Raw genomic sequence first — 21,283 nt, 5'->3', positions numbered from 1 at the left:
GTCCCACCCGTGCTCGTTACAAGTATCCATGCCTTTTAACTTTGACTTGTCAAGGTAGGTCCATGGTAGGTAGTTTTTTACATCATTGGAGGTTACCTAATCTAGGAAAGGCTTCTGGTATTTGTAACAGAAATTTCCTTCATATTGATGATGTATATAGCTTGTGTGCTGAGTGATATGGAAGGAAAGAAATGAGAGATGTTTTGAAGGGAAAGCTCAATCTATATCCTGTTTGTAATATGGGTATTGATCGTGTTTGAGCAACTTCGCGGGCCTCTTAGAATACTTAAAACTTTGCTTGACACACGGATTTTTCCCTATTCCAGGTATGTTAAGGCTATCCCTTCTTTCTTTTTGGCATGATCAAAATTATACAGAAGAAACGAGCGAACGCACAATTTTCATAAACGGCTCTATTCATAGAAATACTAGGGGTGTCTATATTCTTGATTTCCCATGTGGATTATTATTATATCTTCTGTTCATGAGTCTCGAAAAAATACGTATTTGATAAAGTTTATCCGAAAGGCATATGAATTTTTTTGGCATTTCGAGAAAATCTTATTAATGTATTTCTTATGCATTTCATGCATTTATATATGTACATTAACCCATGACCATATGGCGTTATATACGCGTATTTATGTATATTATATTTATATGAGATATGGGAAAAGGTTACGGCGTTATATACGCACCACCAGACCAGATGTATGCATTACATGACATTTATATGCATATGCATGACATTATAAATATTTCATGATTTACAGAGCTATCCAGACTTGCAGGTTGAGTCCTTTACTCCATGTTTCTTCCATGTCCTTTACATACTGATTTACATGCCTTACATACTCGGTACATTATTCGTACTGACGTCCTTTTGTTAGTGATGCTGCATTCATGCCTGCGGGTATAGATAATCAGTTTGACGAGCCCTCATAGTAGACGAGATTGTCATTCAACGATGGATAGGTAAGACTCCACCTCATCCGGAGTGCAGCCGAGTCTATGAGTCATCGTGTCAGAGTTTTGCTACACACTTATGGGTAGGCCGGTACCCTATCCCATTTTATTTCAAGTAAATCTTAAAGGCTTTGGAGACAAAGGTTCATTTTGTACAGTATGTCAGAGGCCTTGCCGGCCCATATGTATTCATGTTTTAAGAACGATAGTTTATTGATACAGTGTTGCCCACTTATAGTTATGCACTACGAGTTGTGGCCATGTTGGTCCATGATAGTTATAAAAGGAATGAGTCCAGCTAACTCGACCTATGTATGTTCTAATTTTGGTCGAATGATCATGAGTTATAGAGTGGTTCGCTCGGCCAGCACGACACGGGGTGCCAGCCATGCCTCCCCAGGTTTGAGGCATGACAAAGTGGTATCAGCACGGGTCGTGTCCTAGGGAGTCTACAAAGCCGTGCCTAGTGGAGTCTCACTTATGGGTGTGTTGCGCACCACATTTATAATTGAGAGGCTATAGGGCATTTAGGAAATGTTACCCTTCTTTTGTTTCCAGATCGTGCCATAGAGCTGAGCCGTAAGAAGTCAGTACGAAGTTTACGCCGGGTTTTGTATGGACTAGAGGTGCAGGTATTACAGTAGAGCTTTAAGGCGTAATGTGGAAGGGAGGTTATGAAAGAAACAGAAGATACGATGCGAGATTATAAAGTAAGTAAGGTAAATATGATGAAGATACAAGATACTCAAGTACAAAAAGTTGTGAATAGTCGAGACTTCGAAAATAGTTTGGGTTTTAAGTTTAATTTACAGAGGAGACCCTAGTGAAAATTTTGCAAATCTCTAAGAGTTAACATTCGAGGACGAATGTTCTAAAGGGGGGAAGGATGTTACACCCAGTTAGTTTAACAACCTTGACACCGTTATATATATATATTTGATATTGTATATTGAGTAGAACATTTTTGTAAAAGAAAAAAAATGGTTAAAAAAATATGATTTTATATAGTTATTAATATTACTACTAGCGAATATGTTTTAAATTATACACATTATATGAGAAAACTTTATGAGATTTTCTTCATTGTAAAGATATAAATTATTTCTTTTTTTTTTCCACAAGAAAAGAAGGTTATCTTTATTTTTTACCATTTTAAGAAATAAGTATACAAAAATTTATACTCTTTATATGAGATTTAAGAAGATTATAAGTTGAGAAAATATATGTATTTTTATATAAATATTTTAATGAAATAATAGTTTATGAATTTATTTTACATGGTACCACATGTTATATTTTAGACTGTAAAACTTCTTTTGTTTCAGGTCAGTTGGAGAAAGTAGTACTAAAGTTGTAGTATATTAGTGATTTATCACATTACAAGAAACTATTAACATTAAAAATATGCACTACCATGTATAATTTGAAATTAAAAAAACATGAAAAGTGTAAAATTTGTTATACGTTTTCTGTTGGTACTAAAGAGTGAAATATAATCATGTGTATGTTAATATAATAACAATTACGAAAGATATTATGTCAGTACAAATATTATGCACTGTATGATTTCTCATCTTATACTAATTACAAGAAATGAATTTTTTTAATGTTTTATGAGTATCATAAGTACATCACATATATTCGTATTTCATAAGTTCACAATATCGAATGTACCACATGAACGTAATAGTACTGTATATAAAATATATTGAAAATAAATAAAATTTTAAGTAATTGAGACAATTCGCAATTATGCGGGTAATTGGTTAGTTACCGAGTATCAAAATATTACCTAAATAACTAATAAGTTGGATAAAGATTAAAATTCCCCACCCCCACGTGGCAGCACCCCCATTACCCCTTTGATGAATCTTAAATAAGATTGGGAGGTGGCACAATTACAGGATTTATGTGACTGACTGGGTTTCGTACTTTGCTTGTAGGGAAAGGCACGATAGCATACCTCATTTTCTTACTTGGACCATGTAAGAATTTATACCCTTTAGATTTCTCTCTCTCTATCCATCATTTTCAGTACCTTTTAGCTCTCAAATTTGTTGAACTCATATAGATCCCCTGCTAGGTCCCACCCGTGCTCGTTACAAGTATCCATGCCTTTTAACTTTGACTTGTCAAGGTAGGTCCATGGTAGATAGTTTTTTACATCATTGGAGGTTACCTAATCTAGGAAAGGCTTCTGGTATTCGTAACAAAACTTTCCTTCATATTGATGATGTATTTAGCTTGTGTGCTGAGTGATATGGAAGGAAACAAATGAGAGATGTTTTGAAGGGAAAGCTCAATCTATATCGTGTTTGTAATATGGGTATTGATCGTGTTTGAGCAACTTCGCGGGCCTCTTAGAATACTTAAACTTTGCTTGACACACGGAATTTTCCCTACTCCAGGTATGTTAAGGATATCTCTTCTTCTTTTTGGCATGATCCAAATTATACAGAAGAAACGAGCGAACGCACTTTTATCATAAACGACTCTATTCATAGAAATACTAGGGGTGTCTATATTCTTGATTTCCCATGTGGATTATTATTATATCTTCTGTTCATGGGTCTCAGAAAAATACGTATTTGATGAAGTTTATCCGAAAGGCCTATGGATTTTTATGGCATTCCGAGAAAATCTTATTAACGTATTTCTTATGCATTTCATGCATTTATACATGTACATTGACCCATGACCATATGGCGTTATATACGCGTATATATGTATATTATATTTATATGAGATATGGGAAAAGGTTACGGCGTTATATACGCACCACCACCTAATCAATTGGTATACGTTGATGATTTGCCCACAGTGGCCGAGATGATATGATGGGATGCCCTTATAGGCTTGATGATGTTATGTACGTACAGACCTATGCATTACATGACATTTACATGCATATGCATGACATTATAAATATTTCATGATTTACAGAGCTATCCAGACTTGTAGGTTGAGTCCTTTACTCCATGTTTCTTCCATGTCCATTATATACTGATTTACATGCCTTACATACTCGGTACATTATTCGTACTTACTATTGGGGACGCTGCATGCATGCCTGCAAGTATAAATAATCAGTTTGACGAGCCCTCATAGTAGACGAGATTGGAATTCAGCGAAGGATCGGTAAGACTCCACCTCATCCGGAGTGCAGCCGAGTCTATGAGACATCGTGTTAGAGGTTTGCTACACACTTATGGGTAGGCCGGTACCCTGTCCCATTATATGCCAAATAAATCTTAGGGGCTTTGTAGACAAAGGTTCATTTTGTACAGTATGTCAGAGGTCTTGCCGGCCCATATGTATTCATGTATTAAGAATGATAGTTTATTGATACAGTGTTTCCCACTTATAGTTATGCACTACGAGTTATGATCATGTTGGGCCATGATAGTTACAAAAGGAATAAGTCCAGCTAACTTGACCTATGTATGTTCTAATTTTGGTCGAAAGATCATGAGTTATAGAGTGGTTCGCTCGGGCCAGCACGACACCGGGTGCCAGCATGAGACAAAGGTTTAGCCTTAACATACCTTAACTCCGTTGAGTCCTTAATACCTTCCAAGAAATTCTTCAAACAACTAAACTCAATCAACCACAACATAAGGAGATTCAATTTCAGTGGTGAGTAAAGGCTAACTCCGCAACTTAAACTAGTAGCTCGTTTACGTAAATTTGGGCAGCATCTCCCTTGTAACAAAGCCCTTCTCCAATACCATATACCAACAACAACAAGAACACAACAATAACAACATGTGTGAATCATGTTCCAACCTTATCTCCATCACAATATACCACAAAACAGCCCACATACCCTAATCACTTCATACATAAACCAAAACCAAAGTAGTGTCAAACAACCTAAAAAATGTAACGACGAATGACCAGCCAACCACCATGACATTATGTGGTGTTTCTCCACACCCTTTCTCCTCCCAAACTCCATAAAAATAGTATCAAAAGAGACAACCTAAAAGAAACACGAAACAGCCCATAAAACACTCCCACAAGTTCAGCAACTGAGAATTGATTTTTCAGTTTACTAAAACACGTTTCGATTTGTCTTTTATGTTAAATTGAGCAACACAACCAATAATACATAATTAAGACTCTTATCCAATAAATCACCCATGAATTCAACTTAAAAATAAGTTTACAACCAGCCAACAATGTCGCAACAACAAACAACATACCACTCTTTCGAAACTCGCTAGGTCTAGTCTTTACGTTCGAGTTACAACTGGTACAAGCATAGATAATGGAAGAAGAAGCATAAATTTACCTTGGACTGAGTAGAAACCACGAAACCTAGTCCTTCTTCATCAAAAATCAGTCCCCCAACGCAGCTACAAGATGGAGAAAGAGAAACTAGCAAGCTGTCCGAGGTTTTCGGCACTAGAATCACATCGTAACACCCGAAATAACCTAGGGTTTGTGTGAGATTTTTGGAGAGGAGTTGAAGGGGTTCAATATGGTTTTCTTGGCTTGAAAGATGGCTGAAATAAATGAGTTGATAAGCCCTTAAAATTCTCCTCTTGCCCGACTTTGGAGCTTTTAATTGAGGCCTCTCCTTTTGGCTAGTAGATGATGCACCTACCAGTCTTCGCAGTCTCGCAAAAACGTGAATACCTCTCAACTCCAATGATGTTGTTTACCGTGAAAATGGTAAATACAATTAAATTTGATTTTGCGGTTATAAAAATACGTGATCTGTTTTTATGCTAGTTGTTAAGCAATGGATGTTAAGTAAAACAAGATGATAACCAAACCAATAGGTTGATAAGCGGGGCCTCGAGTTTGCTTTTTCGGGGCCTCGAAGTCGAGTCCTATATCTTGTTGTGGGCAGTCGATGGAGGGACTAACAGTTATAATAGATTCAATGATGGCTCTTTATGGCCAATAATAAGCAATAAACGAAAAATAATAAATAGAACACAATGGATATAAGCAATAAATGAAAGTAATGAGTTCAAGAGAGTATGCTAAGTTAGAGAGCAGAGAGAATGTTCTTGTATTGAATATTGAGTATCAGATGTCTGCAGATGATAAGGACCCCTCCTTTTATATGAAGGAGAACCCAATCATAGTGCAAAAGCATTTATTACAAAGTAGGATAGCTGGCACAGCTGCCTAGTAATCTAGTGTAGACTGTTACTATTCTTGCAGGTAATGTCAGTTCGGTCCACATACCCAGGGAACTTCCCGCTTACCTTCGATAATCTAAGGCTCATGTTGCGTCGAGGTCGAGTGTGAAGAGCCCTCGAGGTCGAAGCTCTTTTTCTGCGTCCCCGGATCTTCGGGGTCTTTTCGAGGCTAAGGGAGAGGCGTAATGACCATGAAATCGGGCCTCCCTATCCCGTCCGTATATAGATAGTCCCCGCGTTTCTTAGAATGAAACAATAAGAAACGACCTCGAATTCATGTCCCCCTGGTACTTTCGTAACGATGGCATTCATATCTTGCTAAATGACCGACATGATAGAATAAGATACCAAAAGGTCGAGCACACACAACCCTTAAAAGCCTTCGTACTGATTACAGCGGCTGGCTGTCCTTTGGCCTCCTTCATTGTGCATATTGTGCCTCAATAAATACCACTTCTCTCGTTCCTTATTGCTCATTTTTGTTCTTTCTTTGAAGCGCAGTTTCCTTTTTCTCCTCTGAAATCTTTTAAGAATGGCGAAAACTTCCGCCTCTGCTTCTCAGAAGAATGTTATCTCCTCCTTCTCACTTTCGTCTAAAGACAAAGCAGTAGTGCATCCTCGTGCTGAGGAATGCGTTCCAAGGTCCTTTGCAACGACTTCCTATTTCAAGGTCGAAAATCCTTCTTCGAAGCCGGGGCGCCGTGAGCCCGTGTGTCAATATATTAGCTCAATAACAGACGTCAAAAGGGTGAGGACTGATTGCCCTGGGGGGACGCGGTGCTCGTGGAGGTCCCTTCTCCGAAGGAGGATATAACGACATATAAAGCAGATTTTCTCAGTGTGTACACTTACCCGTTTACCCTTGGGCCGGTGGGGCCATCCTCGCCTCCGATAGATACTGTGGTTCTCGACTTCTGCCGACGGTATCGAGTGACCCTCGGCAAGATTAACCCTTCATTCCGGCACATTGTCTATATGATCAGGTATTATGTAAAAATGATTGAGGGGATACCCTTTACCTCGACCACCTGGTCAGGATGTACAGCCCCCGTCTCTTCTGTGGGGGCGTGATTAAGCTCCACTACCGAGCTTCGAGGGCCCTTTTTGCTTGCATCGATGAAGTCAGGTGCAGAGGGTGGATGAGCCGTTTTGTCCGAGTTAGGACTTCGGACTTGATTCTGGCGTAAAGGATGCCATTGCCCGAGAGATGGAACATGGAACGTAAGTAGATACGTTATCTAGCATCTCCTTACTTCTTTTTGGGTACATCTTTCCACGCGCTAATTTTCTTCTGCTGATGCAGCCGTAGCAGTTTATCCCGGTGCGGTTATGGACCTCTCGGGCTAGATCGGTCGGTTGGACTCGGTTTGCCCATACGCTAGCGATGTGGCGTGATTTGTCCCGAGATCGATAGGAAGCCAAGGATCACGGTAAGCTTTTACTCTTGCTGCAGTCGTACCTTTTGATCTGAATTGCTACTGATGGCGTCCTTATTCCCTGTGCTCACTTCTTGCATTCGAGTAGGTCTGGGGGAGGTTCCCTTGATGAAGGAAATATTGCCTGGCGAAGAGGATACCTCGAGACCCGACGAAGGGAAGAAAAGACAAGGGGGGGGGGGCGTCGAATGAATCTTCGAGATCCAAGAAAACCAAGATGGAAGAAACTGAGGCCGACCCAGCAGCCTTAGCCCCAGAAGCAGCGGGAAGTCCCCGAGCTGAAGGCGAGGGAGAAAATAATTTCTTGATAGAGTCCGAAGGAGGGGAAAACCCGATCGACCCTCACGCCGGAGAGACGATGTCTCCCGAGCCGGGGCTTGATGTTGTCGTGGTCCGACTTCGGGCTGGAGAGGCCATCGAGGAAGTATTGGGTGATTTCCCCGAGCCGGCTGACGGCCAACATATTCCTCGAGCCGAGCCGCACCCGGCAGACGGTTCGGAGGAAACCAGTTCTGAAGCTCTGCAGGGACAAGAAAAGGCCCTGACTGACCCTGTTGGTGTTGTTGTCGTGAGTGATTCCCCTCAAGCGACGATTTTACCTCCTCAGGGGGCGCAAGATGCCCAGAATGAAGAACCTTCCGATGTAGGGGTGCCCATCAGAGGTAGAGACGCGTTTGAAAGGCCTTTAGCCGCTCCTGAGGGAATCCTTGAGCTTGATGTTTCGCTCGTCTTCAGCGAGATGAACATGCTCTATGAGCAGGTAGTTTTTGTAAATCTTGACTGTCGCCCTGATCTTTATCTTTCTAACTTGTCTTCTTTATGGTTTCAGGCCAGGGCGCTTTATAATCAGACTTTCGCCCGGTTTCAGGCTAAGGTGACTCGTTACGAGTGTGAGAAGACTCATCTCGTTGAACAGGTTACCTAGCTTCCGTTTGCTATTGTCTGAATGTTTGCCAGATCCCAGTGTTTTGACATCTTTGATCTGATTCGTGCAGTTTGAGAGGGAAAGTGCCCTACTGAGGGAGGAGCTCCGAGCCAGAAACTCCGAAGTCCTCGAACTCAAACAGCATGTGAGCGAGATAACTTCTGAGAGGGACACCCTCCAGAAAAGGATGGTCTTAGTTGGGCATCAGCTTCATGGCGCGAGGGCGGATAGTGACAAGTACAAAGGTCTCCGTTCTGAATTAGTTGTTGCACTATCCGAAATCAAAACTGAAGCCGAGGCGCTCAAATCTTCGCACAAAGGGGATGACGTTGTAGTAAACGTTCAAGACGAGAGAGCGCCTAAGGAAGCCGAATTGAAAGTGACTCGGGCCGTGGAACATGCTCGGTTAGAATCTCAGAGGCAAATTCTCGAAGATATACACGCGGGGAGTATCAATTTGTCTGGCGAGCTCGAGAGGGTGAAGACCCTGGAGAAGAAAGTTGCTGCCCTGTTTGCTTCTGGAGGTGTGTTGTCCAGTGTCTTAGAAGGTGATGAGAATGAGGGCGGCATCCTCAGAGAGGAAGAGGCCGTTGAAGGTCCCGGAGCTGTAGCCGGAACCGTCGGGGCACAACCTCCGACGGAGCCGCCAAAGATGTAGGCTCGGTGATAGATTAGGATTTTTTTCGGCTCCTTCTATATAAGGGTTATTAAAAGGTCTTGTAAACGTGCCTCTGTGAGCAATATGTATAAAAAGGCTTTTCGTATTTTATTACTCCTTTACTTTTTGAGAGTAATGTGTGATACGATAATCGACCCGAGATTTTAGACCTTGGGTTAGACCATCGGGTGTTTGGCTATTGCCGAGCGACTCGTAGTGGTCGAAGGTCAGTCCCCGAGTGTTCTCGGATTAGAGCCGGCTCTTATGCGCTGGGTTGGTACGATATTTGGTTTTAGTGCTGGCGATAGTGGCTTTTACGCTTTAGGTCGGTACGACCTTTTAGTGTAAGCTGGCGTCTTGCGCTCTTATGCTTTCGCCCTTAGGCATATTTAGTTAAATGTCTCGGGTTCAGTCTCCGAGTCGGGTTTCGACTCGAGCTTATTTGACCCTCAAGTTTTTGAATTTAAAGCCATCCCTTAGGCTCTTACGCGTTGGGTCTGTGTGACCTTTTAATGCAAGCTAGCGTCAGTGGCTCTTACGCTTTGGGTCGATACGACCTTTTATGTGAGTTGGCAACAGTGGCTCTTACGTTTTGGGTCGATACGACCTTTTATGTGCTGGCGACAGTGGCTCTTATGCTTTGGGTCGATACGACCTTTTATGTAAGCCGGCGACAGTGGCTCTTACGCTTTGGGTCGATGTGCCCTCTAATATAGGCTTTATTTTTCCCTCGATAAGGATTTTCTTTGGAATCGTGTTTGGCTGACTCTTCGACGGTTCGATAAAACCTCGATTGTGAGTCGTTATATGGCGATGATCGAGCACCTCGGGAGGTTTGGCTCGGTGGCTGAGTATCTCGAAGCCTGTATTTAGGAGCTGACATGGTCGAAGCTTCTTTTGCCTATGTCGAGGGTAGCCTGTTTTAACCAGGTTTTTTCGAAGTATATTCGAAGTAATTGAAGGCCTGTGATTTTATTGCGACGGTCGGGCGTCCCCGAGTCGTGTTAGTTTGGTTGGTACAGCCTTATGACCGTAGTATTGTGTTTGACCGGAGCCTTTCAGTCCCCGAGTGAAGTAGTTTCGGCATCTATATCAAGGGTATACCTTTTTAGGGGTCTTACAAGTTCGATATATAGCCTCAACTTTATGATCGGGTTTATGCCTTTAGTAAGGTCTTACAAGTTTTACATGCCTTTGAGGTCTTACAGTTATTGTCACTTGGTACAAGTGTGGTTCATGCCTTGCTTGAGGTCTTGCAAATTTTACATGCCTTTGAGGTCTTACAGTTTTTGTTGTTGCCTTATTTAGGTCTTACGAGACCGAGGCTGGCCGTATGTGGTCTTATGGCTTCGGGTTTTGATAAGTCGATGGGGGTGGCGATTGGCGACAGTCCTCGAGTCATCGAGGGTTTCTTGGCTCGGGAGCCATTACTTGTAAACTTAGTGTTGCCTCATTGAGAGCTTACGATTTCGGAGTTTTCCGGCCCGGGGGTCATGTGACCTTGAGTTTTTCAACGCCAGTCCCCGAGTGTTCGAGACATTTTTGGCTCTGGAGTTGTTTTGTGATCTTTGTGTTGCCTCATCGAGGGCATATGAGTTTGGAGCTTCAACCCAGGGGTCGCATTATTTCGAGTTGTTGATGCCAGTCCCCGAGTGTTCGGGGCGTTCTTGACAGAGGAGCCGTTTTTGCAAAAATACCGAGCTTCTTTGAAACGCAAAATGCTTTTCGAAATTATTCTCTCATTGCTTGGTACAAGTATACATGTCTTTGCTATTGAGGGCTCAGTTATTCTATACGGGCACGGTTCGTTCGACCGTTTCGCCCGGTACATTGTTTTTCCTATCGAGACCCTGTTCAGCATATCTTAGCTTCTTCGAGGAGGTGATCTTCCGAGGGGATGCCCCCCAGATTCGTGGTTGCGTTTTCCTTAGGTAGCATATTGATGTTGCCTCATTAAAAACCTTGCCGGTAAAACCTGTTTCAGGATAAAAACTTGGTCGAAGAAAAAGAGTGCAACGTACAATTTGAAACCTTAAGGTCTTCGAGCCGGACGGTGTTTCGGAATCTTCAATAGTATCGTTTCAGCATTGATATGTTCCAATTGCTTGGAAGATGTTCGCCTTCCATGGTACCGAGCTTGTAGGATCCTTTGTCGACTACTCGGAGGACGTGGTACGGTCCTTCCTAATTTTGGCCTAGCTTCCCCTCATTAGGGTTTCGGGTGTTCAAGGTGACTTTCCTTAGGACCAAGTCCCCGACTCTGAGGTGTCGGAGGTTTGTTCTCCTGTTATAATACCTTTCGATCTTTTGTTTTTGGGCGGTCGTTCGGACCAAAGAGGCCTCCCACCTTTTATCCAATAATTCGAGGGCCGTAGTCATGGCCTCGTTATTCGAGCTCTCGGTAGTGTGTCGCAATTTGGCACATGGTTCTCCGATCTCTACTGGTATCAAAGCCTCGGCACCATATACTAGAGAGAAAGGCATTTCTCCCGTGCTTGATTTTGGGGTCGTTCGATATGCCCATAGCACTTCGGGCAATATTTCTCTCCACTTTCCCTTAGCACTTTCCAACTTTTTCTTTATGTTTTGGATGATGGTTTTGTTTGTAGATTCGGCTTGGCCATTTGCACACGGGTGATAGGGTGTTGACAGGATCCTTCTAATCTTGTGATCCTCGAAGAACTGAGTCACTTTACTTTCGATGAATTGCTTCCCGTTATCAGACGTTATCTCGGAAGGAATTCCGAATCGGCATATGATGTGGTCCCAAATGAAATTGATGACTTCCTTTTCCCTTATATTTTCGAAGGCCTGTGCTTCAACCCATTTCGAGAAGTAGTCAGTCATAAACAAAATAAATCTAGCTTTACGTGGCGCCATTGGTAGAGGTCCGACGATGTCCATCCCCCATTTCATGAACGACCATGGTGACAAAACTGAATGTAGTTGTTCACCAGGTTGGTGGATTATTGGGGCAAATCTTTGGCATTTGTCGCATTTGCGGAAGAACTCTTTGGTGTCCTTTTCCATGCTGTCCCAGTAGTAGCCTGCCCTGATTATTTTTCGAATTAGGGAATCGGCACCGGAGTGATTTCGGCAGGTGCCCTCGTGGATCTCTCGGAGCATATAATCGGTATCTCCCGGCACCAGGCATACTGCTAGAGGGCCATCAATGGTTCTTCTGTAAAGAGTTCTGCTTTCATCGAGCGAGAATCGGGCTATTTTGGTACGCAGGGCCCTCGATTCCTTCGGTTCTGTGGGTAGTTTCCCCATCTTTCAGATAGTCAATATATTTATTTCTCCAGTCCTATGTTAGGCTAGTGGAGTTAATCTCGGCATGACCTTCCTCGACCACTGATTTGGATAGCTGAACAACAGCCCCGGGGAGTAGGTCGTCTTCTTCAACGGATGAGCCCAGGTTAGCGAGGGCATCGGCTTCGCTGTTCTGCTCTCAAGGTATATGGACCAGGGTCCATTCTTTGAAACGCCGTAATGTAATTTGGATTTTGTCCAAATATCTTTGCATCATGTCTTCTTGGACCTCAAAGCTCCCATTTACCTGATTTACTACCAGGAGTGAATCGAATTTTGCCTCGACAATCTCAGCTCCCAGGCTTATGGCCAATTCCAGACCTGCAAACATAGCCTCATACTCGGCTTCATTGTTAGTCAATCTTGCAGTTTTTATAGATTGCCTGATCATGCTACCCGTGGGTGGCTTCAGGACTATACCAAGTCCGGATCCTCTCACGTTCGAGGCGCCGTCGGTGAATAGGGTCCACACCCCGGAAGATGTGCCCGCTTTTAGTAAGAGCTCCTTTTCTACCTCGGGCACGAGGGAGGGCGAGAAGTCAGCCACGAAGTCTGCCAGAATTTGGGACTTGATGGCCGTTCGGGGTTGATACTCGATGTCATATCCCCCGAGTTCGATGGCCTATTTGGACAATCGGCCTGATAATTCGGGCTTGTGCAATATGCTTCGGAGAGGGTATGTTGTTAAAACACAAATACGGTGGCACTTAAAATAAGGTTTCAATTATTGCGATGCGCTTATTAGCGCAAGAGCTGATTTTTCTAGGTGCGGATACCTGGTTTCGGCATCCCCCAGGGTCCGACATACATAATAGATAGGGAATTGCGTACCTTGCTCTTCTCGAACCAGTACACCGCTTACCGCTATCTCAGATACAGCCAAGTATAGATACAGCGTTTCATCCTCTTTTGGTGTGTGGAGCAAAGGCGGGCTAGTCAGATATCGCTTTTATTCTTCCAAGGCGTGTTGGCATTATGGAGTCCATTCGAAGTTGTTTTTCTTTTTAAGTAAAGAGAGGAAATGATGACTCATGTCCGATGACCTCGATATGAACCTGCCTAGAGCCGCTATCCGTCCTGTCAGCCGTTGTACTGCTTTTACATTATTTATCACCGTGATTTCTTCGATGGCCTTGATTTTATCGGGGTTGATCTCAATTCCCCTATTTTATATCATGAAGTCTTAGAATTTGCCCGAACCCACTCCGAAGGCACATTTTTCGGGGTTAAGCTTCATGTTGTAACTTCTGAGGACGTTGAATGTTTCTTGCAAATGAGTCAAATGGTCCTCTGCGCACAGGGACTTAACTAGCATGTCATCAATATAAGCTTCCATGGATTTGCCTATTTGATGTTCAAACATTTTATTAACTAGACGTTGATATGTAGCCCCTGCGTTTTTCAGCCCGAAGGCCATTACATTAAAACAGTAGGTACCATACTTCGTGATGAACGAAGTTTTTTCCCTATCCCCGGGGTTCACCTTAATTTGATTATACCTTGAGTAAGCGTCGAGAAAAGTGAAGGTCTCGTGACCGGCTGTAAGGCCCCGTAAAATCAAAGAATCCGTTTTCCAGAAAAATGCCATTCTGCGGCCCAGAATGCGGTCGCAAATCTAGTATGCGGACCGAATTCTTGCCGCATAGTGAGTCAGTGGTTTGGTTAAATTGAGGTCAAGATGCAGTCCATTATGCGACCGCATAACTGATATGCGGAACGCATTTCCACTGCAGAGTAAGGCAATGTGTCAGTCAAATTTGAGGTCGAACATGCGGTGCATTATGCGACCGCAAATCGTTTATGCGGACCGCATAGTAGTCTCATACCGACACAGTGTGTTTTCATTTTGGCTCATTTTTTAGGGCCATTCTGCGACCGGTCTGCGGGCCGCATGTCAGGAATGCGATTGCATTCCTGACCGCATTCCGCGTGAGGGCTCCAGTTTTTCTAATTTTTCAACCCGACCCCCTTTTTAATAAAACACCCCCAACCCCTCATTTTTAACGACTTCTGAACAAAATAAGAGAGAGGGAAGAGAGGGTTCTTGAGAGAGAAAGTCCTCTTCATCAATTTGATTCTTCAAAACTATCCGGGCCGGGAAATTTCAAAGCTAGTGTCTTCATCCCCATTTCTTGCAGGTAAAATCCCTAACCCATTTTCGTTAATTTTCAGGTTTAATTAAAAAGGGGGGAAAGTCTCATGCATGGATTCTTGATAATAGAGGATGAAATATTCATGCATGTCTATTAAAACCTAAAATCTAGTAAGAGTAATTGGGTGGGAGTAAAGAATTGTGCAAAGAAGGGTTGATAACCTAAATGTGTTCGGGTAGTGATTGTGAACTTTGATTCTAAGAAATATTTATTAATTTGTGCAGTAGATTGACGTTGCTAGGCTTTTTGGTGAAGTTGGAAGTAGAAATTAAAAGGGAATTCGGCTCCAGTTATGTATGTCTAACTTTGACCTTTGTAAAATCGCCTTGTTTGGTGTTTGAGTGCTTGGTAAGTGAGTTCTACGTGAATTGTCTGTGAAATTCTTGCGATCGGTATGGTTGAGTGTTTGTGGTTATGTCTTTCGATATAATGGTGTAAGTAATTGTCAATAAACCAAGTGCGTGATTGTAAATGGGCTATGTGATAAGAATTGTGAAACAAATGATGGAAGGAAATAGCAATTGATGCAATCGGAACAGCTGTGGTAGTAACATATATGGTTTGTCGTGGAAAATTCTTGTTGTAACATAACATGCATATGAGTTGTGGAATACGATGGAAATGGTATAGATGGCTATGGAAGTTCTTGTAAATTGTTGTTGTTGCCCTTTGGGAATTGTTGTTGTTGCCCTTTGAGAATTGTTGTTGTTCTTTGTGAATTGTTGTTGTTGTTGTTGTGTTTTTTGTGAAAGGTGATTGTCCGGTGGGATCGGGTTGCGCGCCGCAACACAAAATGATAAATTGTGGGTTGGGGTGATAAGGGTGGCCAAGGTAATAAGGGTTGAAAAGTGATCGAAATCACTATTGAAATGAAAATATGAGAAAGTTGTGAAATCATTGATGTGAAAAATGTTGAAGTTGAAAATGGAGAGATTGTAAACAAGTTTGTTCATACATACCAATACAATTCAAATGTACTGACGTCCCTTTTTGCCGGGGGCGCTACATTCGTGTTATGATTGTAGGTGGATCCGTAGCAGGTACTCCAGTTCACCGATAGTAGCACTCCTTCATCTTCCATCAGCCGTATTGGTGAGCCCCTTTCCTCTCGGGGCCCTGCGTGGCTCATGCTGCTTTTATTCCGGAATCTTATTTTGGTTTTTGTGTAAGGTATAGCCGGAGCCTTGTTACCGGCAAGTACTGTATTATCCTGTCGTATCTTTCGAGGCTCCGTAGACAGTAAATGTGGGTTATGAACTTATGTAATTGTATGTCGGACGATGTAAGTTGTAAACTTTGTTAGTAACCAAGTATGTTGTGTATATTTTGAAAAGGGTGATTTCAATTATAAACTGGTTAATTCCTTGATTAATGAGTAATGCAAAATACGGGGTAACACGTGGGGTAGGAAAGGCACCCAGGTCCGCTTGACTGGGGCTACCCGGTCGGGCGCCGGTCATGTCCCTCGGTTTGGGGCGTGACAAACTTGGTATCAGAGCCTAAGGTTTTAAAGTGTCCTAGGATGTCTCGGAGCCGTGTCTAGTAGAGCCCTTCTTATCGGTGTGTTGTCGACCACATCTATAAGTAGGGGGCTGCATGGACATTTAGGAATTTACCCTCTTATTTGTTATTCTATATCGTGCGGTGAAGTGAAAAGTGGAAGTATCTATGTCTAACTCGTACTCTGTTCCGAATTTTTCAGTAATGGCACCTAAGAAGAGAGCTAGGCTTGGTCTTGGGGCCAATGCCACCCCGAGTGAGGCTATGAATCATGTACCTGATGCCGTGGGTGAGAGTGACTCCCCGGTCTTGAATCTACCTGGCCCATCTATCCTAGACCAGAGTGTTCCTGTTCCTGCAGCGGCAGAGGGTGCTACCATCCCTCCCGCCGATATTCCTGATTCTGATACAGTTCCAGCTTCCGGTCCCGGGGTTTCTGATGGGGACCTTAGAGGAGCCATCCATATGTTGACCCAGTTAGTGGCCGCCCAGGCCCAGAGATCTCATGATGCCCCTGTGTCCTCCAGCAGACAGGGAGATTCCGCCAGCTCCAGAGTCCACCAGTTTCTGCGGTTAGCCCCTCCAGAGTTCTCAGGCACAGACCCAGAGGCCGATCCGCAGGATTTCCTCGATGAAATGTATAAGACCCTTCGAGTAATGAAGGCTACCGAAACAGAGGGGGTTGAGTTGGCTTCATACAGGTTGAGGGGAGCAGCGCGTTCGTGGTTCGAGATGTGGGAGGATTCCCGTAAGGAGGGAAGACCTCCAGCTAGATGGGATGAGTTTGTAGATGCCTTTATGGACCATTTCTTGCCTGCCGAGACAATGGCAGCCCGTGCCACTGAGTTTGAGGTCCTCAAGCAAGGCAGTATGAGTGTTTGGGAGTACCACATGGAATTTGTGAGATTGTCCAAGTATGCACCTCAGCTAGTGTCGACCATGGATGCTCGAGTTCGGCGATTTGTTCAGGGCCTTAGTCCTTTGGTGGTGAATGAGGCTGCTACAGCGGCCTTGCACTCGGATATGAATTATGGGAAGATTGTGGGATTCGCTCAGGCCATAGAGGCTAGGAAGTGAAGATACGGGCGGAAAGGGAGAGTAACAGCAAGGCCCGATCAGTGGGTCACTCAGGGAGACCAGCTCAGGGGAGAGGGTCATCAGGCCATCCCAGTCATATGCTCAGTCCTCAGCGAGCGCACCACCATCTGTGCACAGTTATCAGCAGAGCAGCAACATGAGACCAGGTTCAGACAGTAGGAGGCCCCATCAGTCCGGTCGTTCGGAAGGGAGATCACAGCGGCAGGGGAGGGCTCCATGCCCCAAGTGTGGGAGGTTCCATACAGAGACTTGTTATTTAGATATCCCGGTGTGTTATAGATGCGGGGCGAGAGGTCATATCCAGCGGGACTGTCGTGCGCCCAGTCAGGGCATGGGTAGGGGATTTGCTCAGTCATCTGGTTCTTCAGCTGCCACATCATCCATGCGTCCTCCAGCTCCAGCAGGGCGTGGTGCAGTTAGGGGTGGAGCTCGTGGTAGAGGTGGACCTAGCCGGTTTTACGCTTTGAGTGATCGCCAGAGTGCAGAGGCTTCTCCAGATGTCGTTACAGGTATCTTGTCTGTTCGGGCCATTGATTGTTATGCTCTTATTGATCCGGGGTCCTCTTTGTCTTATGTCACCCCATTCATTGCTTCAAGTTTTGGGATAGAACCCGAACAACTTCATGAGCCGTTCTTCGTATCGACTCCGGTTGGTGATTCTATTTCAGCCGCGCGAGTTTATAGGAATTGTGTTGTCAACGTATGTGGTCGCGTTACCACGGCCGATCTTATCAAGCTTGGACTGGTGGATTTTGATGTGATTATGGGGATGGACTGGCTTTATTCGTGCTTTGCTAAACTTGACTGCCGAACGAGAGTCATGAGACTCGAGTTCCCTAATGAGCCGGTTATCGAGTGGAAAGGGAATGATGTGGTGCCGAAGGGTAGGTTTATTTCCTATCTTAAGGCTTCAAAGATGATTAAGAAGGGATGTATCTATCATTTGGTCCGGGTGGCGGACACCACTTCAGAAGTGTCTACCCCCGAGTCCGTGCCAGTCATGATTGAGTTTCTCGAAGTGTTTCCGGACGAGCTTCCAGGGATTCTGCCAGATAGGGAGATTGATTTCGGGATTAATGTATTACCAGATACGCAGCCAATATCTATTCCACCATACAGAATGGCTCCAGCAGAGTTAAGGGAGTTAAAGGAGCAACTGAAGGATTTATTAGAAAGGGGGTTCATACGGCCGACTGTGTCGCCGTGGGGTACTCCGGTTCTCTTTGTCAGGAAGAAGGATGGGTCACTCCGGATGTGTATTGATTATCGGCAGCTCAACAAAGTCACCATCAAGAATAAATATCCTCTGCCTCGAATAGATGATTTGTTCGACCAATTGTAAGGTGCAAGTTCTTCTCCAAAATTGATCTACGATCGGGTATCACCAATTGAAGATTAGGGAGTAGGATATTCCCAAGACTGCTTTCAGAACTCGCTATGGTCACTTTGAATTCTTGGTCAGGTCTTTTGGGCTAACCAACGGCCCGGCAGCCTTTATGGATCTTATGAATCGTGTCTTCAAGCCATTTCTAGACTCCTTCGTAATTGTTTTTATTGACGACATCCTTGTTTATTCGCGGAGCCGGGAGGATCATGCCGGTCACCTCAGGGCAGTTTTGCAGACTCTTCATCAGCACCAGTTGTATGCTAAATTTTCAAAATGTGAGTTTTGGTTGGAGTTCGTTGCCTTTTTGGGTCATGTTGTTTCTAGTGAAGGGATTCAGGTAGACCCCCAGAAGATTGCAGCAGTGAAAGATTGGCCTAGACCCACGACCCAGACGGAGATTCGTAGCTTCTTGGGTTTAGCAGGGTATTATCGGAGGTTTGTGGAGGGATTCTCTGCCCTCGCCTCCCCATTGACTAAGTTGACGCAGAAAGCAATTAAGTTCCAATGGTCCGACGCTTGTGAGAAAAGTTTTCAGGAACTGAAGTCAAGGTTGACCTCGGCACCAATATTGACCTTGCCGGAAGGCACAGAAGGATTTGTAGTTTATTGCGATGCCTCCAGGGTTGGTTTGGGGTGTGTGTTGATGCAACATGGGAAGGTTATAGCGTATGCTTCGAGGCAGCTCAACAATCACGAGAAGAATTATCTGACACATGATTTGGAGCTTGCGGCAGTTGTGTTTGCTTTAAAAATATGGCGGCATTATCTTTATGGGGTCCATGTGGATGTGTTCTCAAACCACAAGAGTCTCCAGTATTTGTTCAAGCAGAAGGAATTGAATTTAAGGCAGCGACGGTGGTTAGAATTACTCAAGGATTATGATATGAACATTTTGTACCATCCAGGGAAGGCGAACGTGGTGGCCGACGCTCTCAGTCGGAAATCTATGGGTAGTTTGGCTCATTTGGGAGTGGATCAAAGGCCCTTGGCTCGGGAGGTTTATCAATTGGCCAGTCTAGGGGTTCGTATTTCGACATCAGACGAGGGGAATGTTATGGTGCATAATGGAGCAGAATCGTCACTCGTAGCGGAAGTCAAGGAAAAGCAGTTTATCGATCCAGCATTGGCTCAAATGAAGGAAGCAGTTTTTAATAACAAGACTTCGGCATTTTCACTCGGCGGCGAGGATGGTGTATTGCGGTGTCAAGGTAGGCTATGTGTTCCAGATGTGGATAAGCTTCGGGAGAGGGTAATGGCAGAGGCTCATAATTCCAGGTATTCCGTGCACCCAGGTTCTACGAAAATGTATCATGACCTCAAGGAGATTTATTGGTGGAACGGTATGAAGAGGGGTGTGGCGGACTTTGCATCTAATTGTCCGAAATGTCAGCAAGTGAAGGCTGAGATCAGCGGCCCGGTGGGTTAACTCAGCTTATGGAAATACCAATGTGAAAATAGGAGATGATCAACATGTATTTCGTGGTAGGATTACCTCGCACTCAGCGCAAGTTCGACTTAATTTGGGTAATAGTGGATCGACTCACCAAATCAGCTCACTTCTTGCCAGTCAAGTCCACCGATACTGCAGAACAATATGCTAAGTTGTATATCAAGGAGATAGTAAGGCTTCATGGCACTCCACTTTCTATTATCTCGGATCGAGGGGCCCAGTTCACAGCTAATTTTTGGAAGAAATTTCAGCAAGGTTTGGGTACTCAGGTGAATCTCAGCACAGCTTTCCATCCACAGACTGATGGTCAAGCGGAGCGGACTATTCAGACGCTTGAAGATATGTTGCGGGCTTGTGTCTTGGATTTCAAAGGTAATTGGGATGATCACTTGCCACTTATAGAATTTGCTTACAATAACAGCTTTCATGCTAGCATTCAAATGGCCCCATTTGAGGCATTGTACGGAAGGAGGTGCAGGTCTCCGATCGGATGGTTTGAAGTGGGTGAAGCAGAATTAATAGGACCGGATCTTGTGCACCAGGCTATGGAGAAAGTTAAAGTCATTCAGGAAAGGATGAACACTGCTCAGAGTCGCCAGAAATCCTATGCGGACATTCGTCGAAGAGAATTGGAATTTCAAGTTGATGATTGGGTGTTCTTAAGGGTATCTCCTATGAAGGGAGTCATGCGATTCGGGAAGAAAGGTAAGTTGAGTCCTAGGTATGTCGGGCCGTACCGGATCGTTCAAAGGGTAGGGCAGGTGGCCTATAGGTTGGAATTGCCTCCCGAAATGTCATTAGTGCATCCGGTGTTCCATGTGTCCATGTTGAAGAAAGTGGTTGGAGATCCATCCACCATCGTGCCAGTCGAGACTATCGAGGTTAATGAAGAGTTGTCGTATGAAGAAGTTCCGGTTTCCATTCTTGATAGACAAGTCCGTAAGTTGAGAAATAAGGAAGTTGCCTCAGTTAAGGTGTTGTGGTGAAGTCAACAAGTTGAGGAAGCTACATGGGAAGCGGAGAAGGAAATGAAAGAGAAATATCCCCATCTGTTTGATCAAGTCTAGAAGAAATTATGTGGCCTTTCTATCTCTAAAACAACTATCATTGTGTCCGAATTGGTTCCTTCCTAAATGCTAGTGAAGTCCCTCTAGTTGTGCAAGACTTATAGGTGTTGTGATTGTTTTAAGTCATGTGAACATCTCTTTGGTAAATGAAAATTTTGCAAAGAACTCTTGTGAT

This window comes from Nicotiana attenuata, unplaced genomic scaffold (assembly GCF_001879085.1).
Source record: "Nicotiana attenuata strain UT unplaced genomic scaffold, NIATTr2, whole genome shotgun sequence".
NCBI classification, from domain to species: Eukaryota; Viridiplantae; Streptophyta; class Magnoliopsida; order Solanales; family Solanaceae; genus Nicotiana; species Nicotiana attenuata.
This window is presented reverse-complemented; position numbering follows the sequence as displayed.